Below are 20,286 nucleotides of genomic sequence, written 5' to 3'. Positions count from 1 at the left end.
CTCAATTTTTTCATCTGTAAAATGAGAATAATAGTGGTTTCCTCTTCACAGGATGTTATATATGTGACATATGTTTGTATAGAACACTGAATGGAGTCTGGCACATGGTGAAGAAATGTAGTTATTACTACTGTTGCGGCTGGTGAAAGTGCTATCACAAAACAACACTAGTTAAGATAATGTTAAATGATCAGCATGTCTAATTTTTTCCTCTTCATAATCTATAGTAATGAGAGTCATTTTGCTGGCATAGAATAACAATAATTTGGTGATTGTTTTTCTTCTCTCTGTTCCATGAAGACCTCGGGGTGAACTAAAAATTCAACTTCCTATACAGAAGTATTTGAATTAAAGCACTATCAAAAAGTATTTGAATTAAAGCACTATCAGGCAGCAAAAGTTTCAGTGGGTGGAAGTATATTAGAGGCAGAGAAGTTCAGTTACATCTTGCTTTTTTCATATATTTACATTTATTTTTATCATTTGCCATTAAAATTTTTATTTTGCTTAAATTTGTGTATTTATATCTCAAGTTATTCGACATCCTGGTCCATTCATTGATGCTACTGAATGAAAAGAACATTTTCTAGAGCTATTATGCACTGACCCAATCAGAGAGAAGCTGAGCAGTTAATGCAATAGTTTATTTTTAAAGGAATGAAGAAGATTCTTCACATGAGAAAAAAATCTTATATTGGGTCCCAGAAATATTCCACATAGAATGAAAAGCCAAAATAATATCACTATTTTTTAAAAAATAAGAAAGCAAAGTCTATTTTCATTAGGTTGTTTCACGTGGACGGCTTCTGTGCAGTATAATACAACTACTACTAATTGTAATGAATGAATAATTTACTTGCAAATGAAATAAATTATAAAAAAGATGCTATGTTTCTCTCCACTTGGCTATTGCATTCTCCATAATTACCTTAAAATATTATAGGTACTGTCTTAGGGAAGATTTACCCCAAAATTGTGGTATTGTATTAGCTGTATGAGTTTAGAAAAAGTCAATTGAGAAACTCCTTGACTGCTTTCAGAAAATCTATTTGGTTCCTCTATTTCAGAGTTATTATTGTGAATGGGAATGGGAATAATATTTGCATTTTAACTTATAATCCTGACAATAGAAATCAAGATATGATGTGTCTCTATATTTGAATAGCTTTTGTTCTTTCTTTTCTTTCTTTCCTCTTTCTTTTCTTTCTTTCCTCTTTCTTTCTTTTCTTCCTTCCTTCCTTCCTTCCTTCCTTCCTTCCTTCCTTCCTTCCTTCCTTCCTTCCTTCCTTCTTTCTTTCTTTCTTTCTTTCTTTCTTTCTTTCTTTCTTTCTTTCTTCCTTCCTTCCTTTCTTTTTTAACTTTTTATCAAATTCTAGTTAACATAAAGCACAATATCGGTTCCAGGAGTAGAATTTAATGACTAGCCCATCCCCTTCTCCCACTTCCCTCCATGAACACCGAGTTTGTTCTCTATCTTTGAGTCTCTTAAGGTTTGTTTACCCATCCCCCTTCCCATAGTTAATCTGCTTTGTTTCTTAAAATTTTTTTATTAAATTCCATATGTAAGTGAAATCATATGGTATTCATCTTTCTCTGACATCTTGCTTAGCATAATACATTCTAGCTTCATCCATATCATTGCAAATGGCAAGATTTCATTCTTTTTGATGGCTGAATAAAATTCCGTCATATGTATATGCCACCTTTTCTTTGTCCATACTTTGGCTATTGTTGATAATATTGCTACAAACATTGGGGTGCATGCGTCCCTTTGAATCTGTATTTTTGTATCCTATGGGTAAATATCTAGTAGCGCAATTGCTGGATGGTAGGGTAATTCTATTCTTAACATTTTCGGGAAACTCCATATTGTTTTCCAGAGTGACTGGACAACTTTGCCTTTCAACCAATATTGCGAGAGGGTTCTCCTTTCTCTGCATATTCAAGGACATCCATTGTTTCCTGAGTTGTTAATTTTTAGCCATTCTGACTGGTGTGAGGAGGTATATCATTGTGGTTTTGATTTGTATTTCCCTGATGATGAGTGATGCTGAGCATTTTTTTCATGTGTCTGGTTTTATAACATGCAACTTTGCTGAATTCAGGTATTAGTTCCAGCAATTTTTGGTAGAGTCTTTTGGTTTTCTACATAGAGTATCATGTCATCTGCAAATAATGAAGGTTTGGTTTCACCTTGCTAATTTGGATGCCTTTTATTTCTTTTTGTCATCTGATTACTGAGGTTAAGACTTCCAGTACTATGTTAAATAGTAATGGTGGGGGTAGACATCCTTGTCTTATTCCTGACTGTAGGGGAAAAGCTCTCAGTTTTTCCCGATTGAGGATGATATTAGCTGTTGGTCTTTCATCTATGGCTCTTCTGATGTTGAGGTAGGTTCCATCAATTCCTACTTTGTTGAGGGTCTTTATCCATAGTATTTTGTCAAATGCAGGATCATATGGTTCTTATTCTTACTGTATTAACACGGTTTATCACATTGATTGACTTGCAAATATTGTATCAGCTGGGCAGCCCAGGAATAAATTTCACTTGATTGTGGTGAATAATTCTTTAATGTACTGTTGAATTTGATTTGCCAGTATTTTATTGAGAATTTTTGCATCCATGTTCATCAGGAATATTGGCCTGTAATTCTCCTTTTCAGTGGAGTCTTTGGTTTTGGAATCAAGGTAATATTGCCTTGTAGAATGAACTTGGATGTTCTCCCTTCATTCGTACTTTTTGGAACAGTTTGAGAAGAATAGGTATTAACTCTTCTTTGAATGTCTGGTAGAATTGCCCCGGGAAGCCAGCCCGCCCAGGCCTTTTGTCTGTGGGGAGATTTTTTATTACCGATTCAATTGCTTTGCTGGGTATGAGTCTGTTCAAATTTTTCTATTTCTTCCTGTTTCAGTGTTGGTTGTTTGTAAGTTTCTAGGAATTTGTCCATTTCTTCCAGATTGCCCAGTTTGTTGGCATATAACTTTTCATAATATGTTCTTATAATCATTTGTATTTCTGTGATCTCTCCACTTTCGTTCATGTTTTTATTTATTTGAGTTCTTTCTTTTTTATTTTTGGTAAATCTGGCTAGGGGTTTACCAATTTTATTAATCCTTTCAAAGAAACAGCTCTTAGTTTCTGTGATCTGTTCTACTATTTTGTTTTATATGTTTATTCCTGTTCTAATCTTTATTATTTCCCTTCTGCCCACTTTAGGTCTTATTTGTTGCTCCTTTTCTAGGTCCTTTAGGTGTACAGTTAGGTTGTGTATTTGAGACTTTTCTTGCCTCTGGAGGTAGGCCTGTATTGCTATATACTTCCCTCTTATGACCACTTTTGTTGCATCCCAAAGGCTTTGGACTGACAAGTTTTCATTTTCATTTGTTTCCATGTATTTTTTTATTTTGTCTTTAATCTCCTGCTTAACCTATTCATTCTTTGGTAGGATGTTCTTTAGCCTCCATATATTTGTGTTCTTTCCATTTTTTTTCTTGTGGTTGACTGCAATTTCATAGTGTTGTGTTGGAAATACACATAGTATGATCTTGATCTTTCTGCACTTGTTGGGAGGTGATTTGTGACATAGTATGTGATCTGTTCTGGAGAATGTCCCATGTGTTCTAGAAAAGAATGTGTATTCTGCTGCCTTAGGATAGAATGTTCTTCTTCTTCTTTTTTTTTTTTTTAACCAGAACAGTTGACAATTTTATTTTCACATTTTACAATACAAATGAAAATTGCCCTTTTTTTGATCCCATTACTCCCCTGCAAAAACTATTTTCTCTTTGATAGGAAGGGGAAGCAAGTCTTCCTTGTCATTCTGTTAAAAAACACCCAGAGTCACAGCACCATGATCTCCTGGTGAAGTAGAACAAGTAATATAAAATGAATATAAAGAGGTTCCTGTCTCTCCTTATCTGTCTGGTTGAGTCATTCCTGGCCGAGTGGGCACCATCATGGGATCGGCAGGAAGTCTCATCATTGCAGGCCCAGGCATCATTGGCATGTGGCCTCCCATAGGTGGCCTCATTCCAGGAGCAGGTCCCACTGGCATCATCCCAAGAGGAGGAGGGCCCATCATTGGCATCATGGGAGGGTCCCCCATAGGGGGGCTGGCATCATACCAGGGTGAGGAAGACCCGGGAGACTGGGGCGGGGGGGAAGGTGGGATCATTGCCCCTGCAGGAAGTAGAGCAGAGAATGGAGTAGGAGGTATCTTTCCTTGTTGAAATGCAGAAGTTTGTTGATCAGGCTCTGAGCCTGCTCTTCCATCCATTTCTGATAGTAGTCTTTCACATTCTCTTTGTGTTTCCTACCACTGCAGTGTGTCTTCCTCACAGATGGAGAGTCATGGGTGAAGTGAGAGTCGCAGTAGTCATAATAAAACTTAGGCATGTTGCTCTGCAGGCTGTTGGCCAGGATAGAATGTTCTAAGTATATCTGTTACTTCCATCTGGTCCAGTGTATCATTCAAAGCCATTATTTCCATATTGATTTTCTGCTTAGATCCATTGATGTAAGTGGGGTATTAAAGTCCCCTACTATTATTGTATTGTTATCAATGAGTTTCTTTATATTTGTTAATAATTTGTTTTATATATTTGGATGCTCCCAAGTTGGGGGCATAAATATGTTCAACTGTTAGATATTCTTGATGGGTAGTCCCCTTAATGATGATATAATGCCTATCTTCATCTCTTGTTACAGTGTTTGCTTTAAAAGCTAGTTTGTCTGGGGGCACCTGGGTGGCATAGTTGGCTGAATGTCTGACTATTGGTTTCTGCTCAGGTTGTGATTTCAGGGTCATGAGATCAAGCCCTGCATTGGGCTCCCCACTCAGCCCAGTGTCTGCTTAAGATTCTCTTATCCTTTCCCTTTCCTCCATGTTCTCCCTCTAAAATAAATAAATAAATATTCAAAAAATAAGTAAAATCTAGTTTGTCTGATATAAGTACGGCTACTTCAGCTTTCTTTTGACATCCATTAGCATGATAGATGGTTCTCCATCTGCTCACTTTCCATCTGCAGATGTTCTTAGGTTTAAAATGAGTCTCTTGGTAGGCAGCATATAGATGAATCTTGGTTTTTATCCATTCTGATATAGTACGTGTTTTGATTAGACCATTTTGTCCATTTACATTCAGAGTGTTTATTGAAATATGTGAATTTAGTACCATTGTGTTACCTGTAAAATTGGTGTTTTTGCTGATGTTCTCTTTCCTGTCTTTTGTTGCTTTTAGGCTTTTCCCCACTCAAAGACTCTTCATTAATATTTCTTGCAGGGCTAGTTTAGTTTATGAACTCCTTTAGTTTTTGTTTGTCTGAGAAACTTTTATCTCTCCTATTCAATTCCTCGTCCCCCTTCCCCCCCACCTCTCCTTCTATTCTAAATGACAGCCTTGTTGGATAAAGTATTCTTGGCTGCATATTTTTCCCACTCAGCACATTGAATATGCCCCTCTCTTCTGGCCTGCCACATTTCTGTGAACAGATCTGCTATCAACCTGATCTGGCTTCCCTTGTAGGTAAAGACATTCCCCGCCCCCCCCACCCCCCCACCCCCCCACCCCGCCTTATTGCTTTCAGCTTCTTTTCTTGTCTGTGTATTTTGTGAATTTGACTGATATGCCTTGGTGATGACTGATTTTTGTTGAATTTAATGGGAGTTTTCTATATTTCTTGGAATTTGATGTCTGTGTCCTTCCTCAGATTAGGGATGGTTTCAGCTATAATTTGCTCAAATAAATTTTCTGTCCCTTTTTCTTTCTCTTCATCTCCTGGGACTCCTATGATATGAATGTTACTCCATTTTAGTAAGTTGCTTAATTCCATAAGTCTACCTTTGTTTTATTCTTTTCAGCTTCATTATTTTCCATAATTTTATCTTGTATATCACAGATTCATCCTCTGTTTCATCCATCCTCATTGTTATGGCATCCATTTGGGATTGCATCTTGGTTATATCATTTTTAATTTCAGCCTGACTAAATTTTAGCTCTTTTATCTCTGCAGTAAGGGCTTCTCTAGTGTCTTCTATGCTTTTTTCAAGCCAGAATAGCATTCTTATAATTGTTGTTTTAAATTCTAGTTCAGACATCTTATTTATAGCCATATTGCTTAAATCTCTGGCCTTTGTTTCTGCTCATTCTTTTGGGGTGAATTCTTCCAACCTTCATGGGTGGTTTTCTCTGTTTGTAGATATGCAGCTCTGTTTTGAAGATTTCTGATTGATTTCTTAGCTGTTCAGAAAAATTTCATATTTATCTAGCTGTTTTCAAGGTAGGAGGCAATTTTAGGGTCACCCTACTTCTCCACCATCTTTACTTCTTCCCTTCTCTTGCTTTATCTCTTTAGATAGAAGACAATGGAAAGAATGTACTGCTAACATGCCCACTCCTTCACATTGTACCACTCTTAGCCCACTGAAAAAAATCTTCCCCCCCAGAAAACCAAACCCCATATCTGTCAAGTCTAGACTGGCATTCTGTTTAAGACTTGCAGGTTTTTTTAGCTCTCAAGTTAAGATTTCTTTGTGATGAATAGACTTCTAAATATAATTCCATAGACTCCCAATACTTACTAGACTTGGAAATAAATATCTTTTTTATTGTTCCAAAAATAAAAAATAAAAGACTAACAAAAAATGAGCATTTGTCATCATTACATTCATTTAAAAGAATATGTCACAGACTTTGAAAGTAATTTTAAAAAGGGAATAGAAACAGCTTGAACAATAGAAGTGTTATAAGATTGTGTATGGTGAGCTGGCAACGTCATTCACTTTTCATTTGTACATTTTTATTCCACCTTATTTCCAAAAGGTTTGAGAAAGGCTAACACTTATTTGGAAATACAAGTTCTAATATCTTAAAAAAGAGTCACACAACTTTATTATAATATCACACATATACTGTAAAAATTTTTTACCACTGTGTATTAATAAGATAAATACAAGTTCTTTCAAACTATTATTCTTTCTGCTTTTGTTTTGTATATGGATTTATGAAAGCAGTACATAATATGGTAATTTAAGTGATGTTATTTAAATTCTTTTGTGGGAGAGAATTAGATGAAGTAATTCATCTTTTTATTTGCTTGCTTTCATCTAAGCCAAAATGGTATATTCATAGAAACATTACCTGTGAAGATCATTGTACAATCTCCTTGTTAAAATATTGTTTACCCTAGTTTACTAATAAAATTATTTAAAGAAAACTCCTGGAGGGAATCATACTTGACTTCAGTCATGACTCAAAGATGTTCTTTCAGGAAATTCAAGGATTATGTGTTGTTGTAAAAGAATTTCTTTAATTCTATTTTAGCAGAACTGAACTGAGTTTCTTGTTTTTCTGTAATCAGTAAGAGGAAAGCCATGATTAATGAGCTCCTCAGTCGCTCTTTGTCTCACCTGTGACACTGAAATAGTGCATTTGCTAAGTGTAAATTATTATTTTCCCAAGCTCAGTTATTAACAGATTAAATTTCTGTGAATGCTTCAAAGCAATTGAGGTAGATAAGGGTCATAATTCTCTGCCAGTTTTCAAATAATAAATGTATATTCATAGACTAGCATTAATAAGATACTATTCTCTATTTACAAACCCCTCAAAGTTTTAAGTAATTCATCAAAAGCTTGAGTGTGTAGTAAGAAATGCTTTTTTTAAATAAAAGATTTTATTTTATTTGTTCATGAGAGACACAGAGCAAGATACAGAGACATAGGCAGAGGGAGAGGCAGGATCCTCGTGGGGAGTCTGATGCAGGACTCGATCATAGGATGCCAGGATCATGACCTGAGCCAAAGTCAGGCGCTCAACCACTGAGCCATCCAGGCATCCCAGTCAGAAATGTTTTTCTAAAATAAAATTTAAAAAATTATTATTAACACCAAAAAAAATTATCTCTTTAGAAGTGGATGTTTCAGGGTACCTGAGTGGCTTAGTGGTTGAATGTCTCCCTTTGGCTCAGGTCATGATCCTGGAGTCCTGGGATTGAATCCTGCATCAGGATCCCTGTGGGCAGCCTGCTTCTCCCTCTGCCTATGTGTCTTCCTCTCTCTGTCTCTCATGAATAAATGAATAAAATCTTAAAAAAAAAAAGAAATGGATGTTTCTACATGATTAGGATAATTCATATTTTTGAAAGGCCAACTGATCATTGAATTAGTCCAAGGAGAACTGCATCACTGTAGGTTTACTGAGCTGGAAGCATCTGGTGGAAAAGACCCTGCACCTAGTGGGCTGTGCCTCTGAAAGTTTCAGTGAATGCCTAATTCTGCATTAATGTGATAATTTGATTAATATCTGTAAGCTTCAGGAGAAAAGGGCTATTGTGTTTTTGACTTAGCTGCATTCAAATACTCTGGTACAATGTCTGACACATAATTAATACCTAACAAATGTTGTTGATTGAATGCAATTGAGAGGAGATGAGACAAGGAGCCAGATCACACCGGTCAGAATCTAGTGATTCTAGTATCAAAAAGACAAGAAATAGAAGGGGGCGGGGGCTAAGATGGTGGCATAGGAAGAGGGCCCTAGGCTTGCCTCTTCCCTCAAGCAAAGCTAGATAGCTATCAAATCATTCTGAATACCCAATAAGTTGACCTGACGACTGAAGAACAAACCGCACAACTAGAGGGAGAGAAGAGACCACATCAAGGAGAGTAGGAGGAGAGGCTATTGTGGTTTGGGGAAGAAATGGATTATCGGATTGATGCATGATGGCAGAAGAGTAGGGGTCTGCTTTCATCTGGTCCCCCAAATTTAGCTAGATAACTTTTAAACCATCCTGAATGCCTATGAATTCAACCTGAGATGTAAAGAAAGAATGGCTGGGACTCTACAAATTCAAGAGTGATCACTTCTTGCAAAGTAGGAGTGCAGAGAGGAGAAACAGAGCAGGAAGTGAGTTTAAGTCAGTGAGCCCAGGAGAAGGCTCAGCTCGTTGTGCAATAAACTGAAAATGGGGGATAGATTGGGTGACTGCTCTCGGTGCTGGGTCCCTGCAAAGGACTGGAACCCAGCAACCCTCTGCTTTCTTCTGGGAGACACTCTACTGGGTGAATGCTCTCCATGCCATGGCCCTGGGCCATGCCAGTCAGAAGCTCTACCCCTTCCTCTGGGAGGGGCAGAGTGGGTGCATGCACAGGTAGGCAAAGCCTCTCCCTGCTCGCACCCTCCACATTGCACAAATCAATGTTCCCCATCTCCCCTCTGCCTCCAAGGAGGATCTGAGTGAGTGGGCACTATAGAAGTCTGCAGTTTGGCACATGCCAGGATCTCCTGGCTCCAGGGCTGGAGGTCTGAGCGTGGCCACTTTTGTTTTTACCTTTCACTCTCAAGAGAGGCACAGCTTCCAGGAACAAAGGCTTCACATGGCAAACTGCTTACACTGACCCTGGCCACCTGGCAAGGGGTGGGGCATCTCCACCCAGGCACAGGCACCTGAGAATCAGTGCAGCAGGCCCTCCCCCAGAAGACGAGCTGGAACAACAGGGAAACAGCAAGTTTACTGACCAAACAGCACTGGAAAACTCCAGGACTAGAGGAAAATAGTATATAGAACTTGAGGGTGTTTGTTTGTTTGTTTGTTTGTTTGTTTTTTTAAATTATGATTCCTTTATCTTTCAGGTTAAAATTTTCCAATATTCTTTCTTTTTTCCCATCTTAACTATGATATTTTATCAACTCTTCATTTTTAAGTTTTTTCCTTTTTTGACTTTCATATTTTACAATTACATGTTATAAATATATTCGTCATTTTTGGCTTCCTTTCACTGTATTCAATTTTACTTTTGTATATATATAAGTTTTGCTTTTTTTTTTTTTTCAATTTTGGATTTTAGTACCTTCTATCATACAGACCAAAATACACTCAGAACCAAGTGGATCACCATCTTGGTCCATTCTGTGAGATAATATTCTCTCCTCACTCTTTTTAAAATTTGTTTTTCTTTCTCTTTCTCTTTGTCTTTTTTCTTTTATTTTTTGGTTCCTCACCTCTTTGGAATTGTCTAATGTGTATTTTGCTTGAGTTGTGGTTGATCTTTTTGATTCCACTCAGTTACACAACCATTCTGCAGGGAATGAAATGACTAGAAGGAAGAATTCATCCCAAAAGAAAAAAACAGAGGTAATACTCTGCTACAGATTTAATGGATATGGACGTAAGTAAAATGTTGGGGATAGAATTCAGGATTATAATTATAAAGTTATAATTGGACTTGAAAAAAAAAAGCATAAAAGACTCTAGAGAATCTCTCACTGCAGAAATGAGATCTAATCAGGCAAAAATTAAAAATACTCTAACTGAGATGCAGTCTAAACTGTATGCTCTCACAGCTAGGGTAAATGAGGCAGAAGAGAGAGTAAGTGACATAGAAGACAGAAGTCCAGGGAAAGATGGCTTCCCAGGGGAATTCTACCAAAAATTTAAGGAAGAAATAATACCTATTCTACTGAAGTTGTTTCAAAAGATAAAAATGGAAAGAAAATGTACAAACTATTTATATGGGGCCAGCATTACCTTGATTCCAAAACCAGACAAAAACTGGGTGATCGGCACTGAGCAGGGGCGTTTGGCAGGATGAGCACTGGGTGTTATGCTAAATGTGGGCAAATTGAACTCCAATAAAAAAATTTTAAAAATTAAAAGTAAAAAACTAAAAAAAGAAACCCCAAAAACAAAAACAAACAAACAAACAAACAAAAAAAAAACAGACAAAAACCCCATCAAAAAGGAGAATTACAGACCAATATCCCTGAGGAACATGGATGCCAAAATACTCACCAAGATATTAGCCAATAGGATCCAATAGTACATTATAAGATGATTATTCCCCATGACCACGTTGGACTTATCCCTAGGATGCAAGGGTGGTTCAACATTCATAAATCAATCAATGTGATAGATCACATTAATAAAAGAAAAGACAAGAACCATATGATCCTTTCAATAGATGCAGAGAAAGCATTTGACAAAATATAGCATGCTTTCCTGATTAAAACTCTTCAAAGTGTAGGGATAGAGGGAACAAACCTCAATATCATAAAAGCCAAATACGAAAAGCCCACAGTGAATATCATTTTCAATGGGGAAACACTGGGAGCCTTTCCCCTAAGATCCCTGATCTTTCCCCTAAGATCCTTGATCTTAGGGGAAAGGCTCCCAGTGTTCCCCCATTGAGAATGACAGGGATGCCCACTCTCACCACTGTTGTTCAACATGGTACTAGAAGTCCTAGCCTCAGCAACTGGACAACAAAAAGAAAGGGCATTTGAATTGGCAAATGAGAAGTCAAACTCTCACTCTTCACAGATAACATGATACTGTATATAGAGAACCTAAAAGACTCCACCCCAAATTGTTAGAACTTATACAGCAGTTCAGCAATGTGACAGGATACAAAATCAACACACAGAAATCAGTTGCATTTCTATACACTGAGACTGAAGAAAGAGAAATTAAGAAATTGCAAATTTACAATTGCACCCAAAACCATAAGATACCTAGGAATAAACCTAACCAAAAAGGTAAAGGATCTGTACCCAAATAACTACAGAACATTTATGAAAGGAATTGAGGAAGACACAAAGAGATGAGAAAACATTCCATGCTCATGGATTGGAAGAATAAATATTGTGAAAATGTCTATGCTACCTAGGGCAGTTTAGACATTCAATGCAATCCTAACAAAAGACTTTCTTCACAGAGTTGGAATAAATAATCCTAAGATTTGCATGGAACCATAAAAGACCCTGAATGGCCAGAGGACTGTTGAAAAATAAAGCCAAAGCTGGGGGCATCACAATGCCTGACTTCAAGCTGTATTACAAAGTTGTGATCATCAAGACAGTGTGGTACTGGCACAAAAACAGACACATAAATTAATGCAACAGAATAGAGAACCCAGAAATGGACCCTCAACTCTATGGTCAACTCTTCTTTGACAAGATAGGAAAGAATATCCAATGGAAAAAAAGACAATCTCTTCAATAAATGATGTTGGGAAAATTGGACAGCCTCATGCAGAAAAATAAAACTGGACCATTTTCTTACACCATACACAAAGATAAACTCAAAATGGATGAAAGGTCTAAATGTGAGACAGGAATACATTAAAATCTTAGAGGACAACACAGGGAGCAACTTTTTTGATGTCAGCCACAGCAACTTCTTGCAAGACATGTCTATAAAGGCAGGGGATACAAAAGTAAAAATGAACTATTAGGACTTCATCAAGATAAAAAGTTTCTGCACAGTAAAGGAAACAGTCATAAGAGAACTAAAAGGTAACCTACATAATGGCAGAAGATATTTACAAATGACATATCAGATAAAGGACTGGTATCCAAGATCTATAAAGAATTTATTAAACTCAAAGCCCCAAAACCAAACAATTGAGTCAGAAAACGGGCAGAAAACATGAACAGATATTTCTCCAGGAAAGACCTACACATAGCCAACAAGCACATGAAAGCTCCATATCACTTGCCATTAGGGAAATACAAATCAAAACCACAATGAGATACCATTTTACACCGGTGAGCATGACTAAAATTAACAAGACAGGAAACAACAAATGTTGGTGAGGATGTGGAGAAAGAGGAGCCCTCTTGCATGGTTGGTAGGAATGCAAGCTAGCACAGCCACTCTGGAAAACAGTGTGAAAGTTCCTCAAGAAGTTAAAAATAGAACTATCCTATGACCCAGCAATTGCACTACTGGGTATTTACCCCAAAGATACAGATGTAGTGAAACAAAGGGGCACCTGCACCCCAATGTTCATAGCAGCAATGTCCATAATAGCCAAACTGTGGAAGGAGCCATGATATCCTTCAACAGATGAATGGATAAAGAAGAAGATGTATAGATACAATGGATATTACTCAGCCATCAGAAAGAATGAGTACTTACCATTGACATTGACATGGATGGAACTGGAGGGTATTATGCTGAATGAAATACTTCTGTTGGAGAAAGAGAATTATCATATGGTTTCACTCATGTATGGAATATAAAAAATAGTGAAAGGGACTGAAGGGAGGAAAAATTAGAGAGGAAGACAAGCCATGAGAGACTTCTAACTCTGAGAAGCATACATATGGCAGAAAGGGAGATGGATGGGGGGGTAGGGTAACTGGGTGAAGGGCATTAAGGAGGGTAAGTGATGAGATGAGCACTGGATATTATATGAAGGCAAATTGAATTTAAGTAAAAGAAAGAAATGGATTATGGGTGCTGTGGAGGAAAGGGAGTCTCATTCTTGGAGAGAGTGGAGCACACAGAGATATGCACAAAGGGAATACTTACAAAGCCATTCGCTTGGAAAATGAGAGGGGCTCAGTTTTGCAATGAGTGGGTTTCAAAGTCTGGAGTTTCAGAGGTCTCCTGGCTTAGATGGGACAGAGACCTGAGGATGCTGCCCTATTCCAGAAAAGCATGCACATAAGCAAACCAGGGGCAAACCAGGTGATCTGAGGATTGCCTAAGGTGCAAGGGAGAGACTGTTCCTACTTTTTGGAACTCATCTCAGAAAGATGGCCCTGCCTATCTAGGGACAAAAGAGCCAATGAGGACCATTTCCTCCCTTGCCCCTTGGCATAGGTGCAGAAGTACCTGTTGAGGGTGGATAACCCAGATACTGTTTGTTTAGTCCGCTTTGCTCCAATCCCATGCTCCTGTGCTCTGGCATGACTGCCATCTGGATCAAACCTGCATTCGTCCCAGTGCAGTGAGGCCCTTTCTCAGAGGACTAGTATAGGTCCTTACCACAACAAGTCCCTGAAGTTTGGAATTTTAAAAGCCAGGGACCTGGATGGGGGTAGAGCTCAAGGGGTGCTGTGCTTCTCTAGACAGGCAAGTGACCCAGAGACAGAGAGCATGAAATCAGCAATATCAAAAATGTCTATGATGTTTGAGGGGAAATTGTTTGCTCCTCTGAAACCACTTCCTTGAGAGCCTGAGACAAGCATGAACTTCCACCTTCAGGGGAAAAGGAGCAGTAAGCATAGACTCTCATCTCCAGGACAAAGTGCTATCTCCATCTTGCTGCCCCCACACCTCAGCATAAACCAACTTCAGTAAATGGCACAGCAGCAACACAAGCTGCCTAAATCTGCTTACACCAAATCCCACCCCCTAAACTCTGTTGGTACTGCTTTTTCTCAGGCAAATGTGCCTAAGGACCAGAGCAGCAGGGTCCTCCTCCAAAAGACCAGCAGAAACAGCTGCATGCACCACATCTCCTGACCATACAATTCTGCAAAGTATCAGTACTAGTAGAATTAGCATAAGGTCTCTTTCAGCGAGCCGACCAGAGCACACCTCATTAAAACTAGCCATAGTCTGGCCAAGGTCCAAATGCTCCCCTCTGCAGGCAAGGAGAAACTCTGCAGAGGACTGAACGGAGGGATAGAGCAAACAAAACACAGCAGCAGAGTACACACAACATACACCAGAGACACTTTCTGAAGCACCAGGTCCTGGTCATTATATGGTCTCTTGTTTATAAAACCATTACTCTCATAAGCAGGAAATATAACAGGCTTTTCCTACATAGAGAAGATAGAGACCTAGATAGAAAGCCAAGATGGAGGAATTCATTCCTAAAGAAAGAATAAGTCATAAAATAGATAAAAGCAATATGATAATAGCAATATCCCTGATCCAGATTTTAAAACAACAATATAATAAGAATATACAAACTAGGCTTGAGAAAAGCATGGAAGACATCAAGAAGACCCTTACTGCAGAGATAAAAAAAAAAAAAAAGCTAAAAAACAATCAGACCAAAATGAAAAATGCAACAACCAAGATTTGAAACCGACTGGATGTAATGGTCATAGGATGGAAGAAGCAGAACAATGAATAAGTGATATAGGAGATAGAATTATGGAAAATAATGAAGTTGAAGAAAAGACAGAAAGAAAAATATTAAATCATTAAGGTAGACTTAGGAACTCAGTAACTCCATCAAACATAATAACATTCGTGTCATAGGAGTCCCAGAAGAAGAAAACAAAAGGGGGCAGAAAGTTTATTTGAGGAAATTATAGCTTAAAAATTCCCTAATGTGGGTAAAAAACATATCAAAATCCAAAGGGCACAAGGAACTCCCATCAAAGTCAATAAAAGCAGGCCAGCACTAAGACATATTGTAGTTAAATTTGCAAAATATAATGATAAAGAAAAAATCCTAAAAGCAACAAGGCAAAGGAAGTCCATTACTTACAAGGGATGACCAAGAAGGCAGCTACAGATCTGTTCACAGACTGTTGGCAAGCCAGGAGGGAGTGGCATAATATATTCAACATGCAGAATGGGAAAAATATGCAGCGAAGAATACTTTATCCATCAAGGCTATCATTCAGAAGAGGAGAGATAGAGTTTACTAGACAAACACAAAAGGAGTTCCAACCCTGTAAGAAATATTAAAGGGGACTTTTTGAGTGGAAAGAAAAGACCAAAAGTGAGAAAGACTAGAAAGGAACAGAGAAAATCTCCAGAAGCAATGACAAAACAAGTAATAAAATGGCACTAAATACATATCTATTAATAATTACTCTGAATATAAATGGACTAACCACTCCAATCAAAAGACATAGGTTGTTAGAATGGATAAAAAAAAAACAAACAAACCACAAGACCCATCTATATGCTGCCCACAAGAGATTCACTTTAGACCTACAGACACTTGTAGATGGAAAATGAGGGAATGGAGAACCATCTATCATGCAAATGATGTCAAAAGAAAGCTGAGTAGCTATACTTATATCAGACAAACTAGATTTTAAACCTAAGACTGTATGAAGAAGGGCACAATATCATAATAAAAGGGACTATCCAACAAGAAGATCTGACAACTGTAAATACTTATGCTCCCAGCTTGGGAGCACCCAAATATATAAAACAATTCATAGCAAACATAAAGAACTCATTGATAATAATGTAATAATAGTAGGGAACCTTAAAGGAACTCATTGATAATAATGTAATAATAGTAGGGAAACTTAACACCCCACTTCCATCAATGGACAGATCATCTAAGTACAAAATCAAAAAGGAAACAATGGCTTTGAATGACACACTGGACCAGACGGACTTAACAGATATATTCAGAGCATTCTATCCTAGAACAGTAGAATACACATTCTTTTTGAATGCACATGGGACATTCTCCACAACAGATCACATACTGTGTCACAAATCAGCCCCCAACAAGTGCAAAAAGATCAAGATCATACTATGTATATTTTCAAACACAACACTATGAAATTTGCAGTCAACCACAAGAAAAAATTTGGAACAAAGCAATTCAAATATATGGAGGTTAAAGAACATCCTACTAAAGAATTAATAGGTTAACCAGGAAATTAAAGGCAAAATAAAAAATTACAGGAAAACAAATGAAAATGAAAAACATGTCAGTCTAAAGCCTTTGGGATGCAACAAAAGTGGTCATAAGAGAGAAGTATATAGCAATATAGGCCTAACTCCATGTTTCTCAAATAAAAAACCTAGCTTTACACCTAAAGGAGCTAGAGAAAGAATAACAAATGAAACCTAAAGCCAACAGAAGAAGGGAAATAATAAATATTAGAGTGGGAATAAATGATAAAGAAACAAACAAACAAACAAACAAACAAAAAAAACAGTAGATCAATGAGACCAGGAGCTGGTTCTTTGAAAAAAATCAATAAAATGGATAAACCTCTAGCCAGACTTATCAAAATGAAAAAAGAAAGAACCCAAATAAATAAAACCAAGAATGAGAGTTAAATAATAACCAACACCACAGAAATAGAATTTTAAGAGAATTTTATGAAAAATTATATGCCAACAAATCAGACAATGCAGAAGAAACAGATAAATTCCTAGAAACATATAAACTACCAAAACTGAAACAGGAAGACATAGAAAACTTGAACAGACTGATAACCAGCAAAGGAATTGAATCAGCAATTAAAAATCTCACAACAAACAAAAGTCCAGGGCCAGAGTCTTCCCAGGGAAATTCTAACAAACATTTAAAGAAATTTTAATACCTATTCTTTTCAAACTGTTCCAAAAATACAAATGGAAGGAAAATTTCCAAACTCATTCTGTGTAACCAGCATTACCCTCATTCCAAAAGCAGACAAGGACTCCAATAAATAACAAAACTACAGACAATACCTATGATGAGCATGGATGCAAAAATTCTCAAAAGAATATTGGCAGATCAAATTCAACAGTATGTTAAAAGAATCATTCACTGTGATCAAGTGGGATTTATTCCTGGCTTGCCCAGGGTGGATCAACATTCACAAATCAATCAATGTGATAAAACACATTAATAAAAGAAAGGATAAGAACCATATGATACTCTCAATAGATGCAGAAAAAGCATTTGACAGTGCAATATCCATTCATAATAAAAAATCTTCAGCAAAACAATTGGGGGAGCATACCTCAGCATCATAGAGGCCATATATGAAAAATCCACACCAAATATCATCCTCAGTGGGGAAAAACAGAGCTTTTATTCTATGGTCATGAACAATACAGAGATGTCCACTCTTACCACTGTTATTTAACATAGTACTGGAAGTACTGACCTCTGTAATCAGACAACAAAAAGAAATAAAAGGCATTTAAATTGGCAAAAAAAAAAAAAAAAAACCCTCAGACTCTCACTCTTTGCAGATGACGTGGACTGTATGTAGAAAACACGAAAGACTTTACCAAAAAGTTGCCAGAACTGATAAACAAATTAAGTAAAGTCACAAGGTACAAAATATACATAAATCTGTTGCATTTCTATATACCACTAATGCAGCAGCAGAAAGAAAAATCAAGGAATTGATCCTATATAGAATTGTGTCTCAAACCATAAGATACCTAGGAATAAACCTCATCAAAGAGGTAAAAGATCTGTACTCTGAAAATGACAGAACTCTTATGAAAGAAACCGAAGATGACACAAAGAAATGGAAAAACATTCCATGCTCATGGATTGGAAGAGCAAATACTGTTAAAATGTCTATACTACCTAAAGCAATCTACCTAAAATGTCTATACTACCTAAAGTAATCAAAATACCACCAGCATTTGTCACAGAGCTAGAACAAACAATTCTAAAATTTGCATGGAACCATAAAATGATCCCAAATAGCCAAAGTAATGTTGAAAAAGAAAAACAAAGCCAGAGACATCACAATTCTGGACTTCAAGCTATAATACAAAGCTGTTATCATTAAGAAAGCATGGTATTAGCACAAAAACAGACACATAGGTAATGGAACAGAACAGAGAACACAGAAGTAGACCTACGACTGTACTGCCAACTAATCTTCAACAAAGCAGGAAAGACTATCCAATGAAAAAAAGAGTCTCTTCCACAAATGGTGTTGGGAAAACTGGACAGTGATATGTGAAAGAATTAAGCTGTATCCTTTTTTTACACTGTACAGAAAAATACATTCAAAGTGGCAGAAAGACCTAAATGTGAGACAGAAAACCATCAAAATGCTAGAGGAGAACACAGACGGCAACCTCTTTGACCTTGGCTATGGCAACTTCTTACTAGACACATCTCCTGAAGCAAGGGAAGCAAAAGAAAAAATGAACTATTGGGACTTCAAAATAAAAAGCTTCCGCACAGCAAAGGAAACGACCACCAAAACTAAAAGGCTTCTGACAGAATGAGAGAAGATATTTGCATATGACATATATGACTGAGAGTTAGTATCCAAAATCTGAAAGAACTTATCAAATTAAACATTTATATATATTCATATAAATAAATAAATAAATAAATAAATAAATAAATAAATAAATAAACAAACAAACGAATAAGTAAATAAATATATAATGAAATCTTGCCATTTGCAAGATGTGGATGGACCTAGAGTGCTTTATGCCATGTGAAGTAAGTCAGTCAGGGAAGACAAATACCACATGATTTGACTTATATGTGGAATTTAAGAAACAAAACAGATGAATATGAGGTGAGGGGACAATGAGACAAACTAGAAAGCCGACTCTTAACTATAGAGAACAAATTGAGGGTTACTGGAGGGGAGGTGGCCTGGGGGCTGGTTTTTAAATGGCTGATGGACATTACAGAGCACTTGTAATGAGCACTGGATATTGTATGTAAGTGACGAATCACTAAATTCTGAAACTAATATTACACTGTTTGTTAACTAATTGAAATAAAAAAAAAAAGAAAGAAAAAAAGGCAAGAAAAACAAGTGTCAAGAGGATGTGGAGAAAAGGGAGCCCTCGTAGGCCGTTATTGGGACTATACATTAAGTAGCCACTGTGTAAAACAGTATGGGGAGCCCTCAAAAAATTAAAAATAGAAATACTATATAAACCAGTAATTTCACTTCTGTGTATCTACCCAAATAAAATAAAAACACTGAATCTAAAAGATATATACACCCTTATATTTATTGCAACATTATTTACAATGTCCAATGTAGGGAAGCAACCTAAATATCTATTGGTAGATGAATGGATATGGAAGATGTGGTATATGTATATGTATATGTGGAATGGAATATTACAATGGAATATTACTCAGGCATAAAATAAGTGAAATTGTGCCATTTGCCACATGGTTACTTAGACAGTATTGTGCTAAGTGAAATAAAGTAGAAAAAGACAAATGATTTCACTTATATGTGGAATCTAAAAATCAAAATAACAACAAACCCCCCCCCCCCCCCCCCAGAAATGGACTTATGAGTACAGAAAACAAACTAGTAGTTGCCAGACGGGAGGAGTGTAGGGGAATGGGCAGAAATTCATTTTTCCATTCTTATTTTGTTTCCTGCTTACCTTTGTGACTTTGAAGGATGTTTCTCAACGTCTTTTGCTGTGTCTCAGTTCCATTATTTCTTTTTCAGTTTTATTGTTTTAAAAATGGAAATGAAAATGGCAATAACCTTATAGGCAGTTGAGCTCAGAATCATAACAATTCTGTGTGACTGCAAGGCACACTGGGTTGTTATTCACATTGCTATGAACTAAATAAAGCAACTCAGTTTATTGCCATCTTTATCATGGTGTCAACAATAGAAAGAGAGTTCCAAGTTGTCCTGTCTGTTATTCTACTTTGTCTGAAGCTATTTTTAGATAATCACTTGACAAATGTGCACCATGTTTACTATACACACTATAGGGAACATAAAAGTGTATAGAATATGAGAGGCAGCCTGGTGTAATGGAAAGAGCTGAGACTTTGAATCCTGGCTCTGCCACTTACTTGAACTGTGACCTAAGTTACCCAC

At 37.0% G+C, this 20,286-nt stretch overlaps 1 long non-coding RNA gene across 2 annotated transcripts in view; it reads right to left on the bottom strand.

Annotated features, from left to right (window-relative positions):
- LOC102153669 overlaps positions 1–20,064 on the bottom strand; it is a 29,310-nt gene extending 9,246 nt beyond the window's left edge. For both annotated transcript variants that reach the window (XR_005381173.1, XR_005381172.1), the window contains exon 1: positions 19,835–20,064. This is a non-coding gene — a long non-coding RNA (uncharacterized LOC102153669). The remainder of the gene's footprint in view (positions 1–19,834) is intronic.
- Positions 20,065–20,286: the final 222 nt, after the last annotated feature.

The sequence above is a fragment of the Canis lupus genome, chromosome 29 (assembly GCF_011100685.1).
Source record: "Canis lupus familiaris isolate Mischka breed German Shepherd chromosome 29, alternate assembly UU_Cfam_GSD_1.0, whole genome shotgun sequence".
NCBI classification, from domain to species: Eukaryota; Metazoa; Chordata; class Mammalia; order Carnivora; family Canidae; genus Canis; species Canis lupus.
This window is presented reverse-complemented; position numbering and strand designations above follow the sequence as displayed.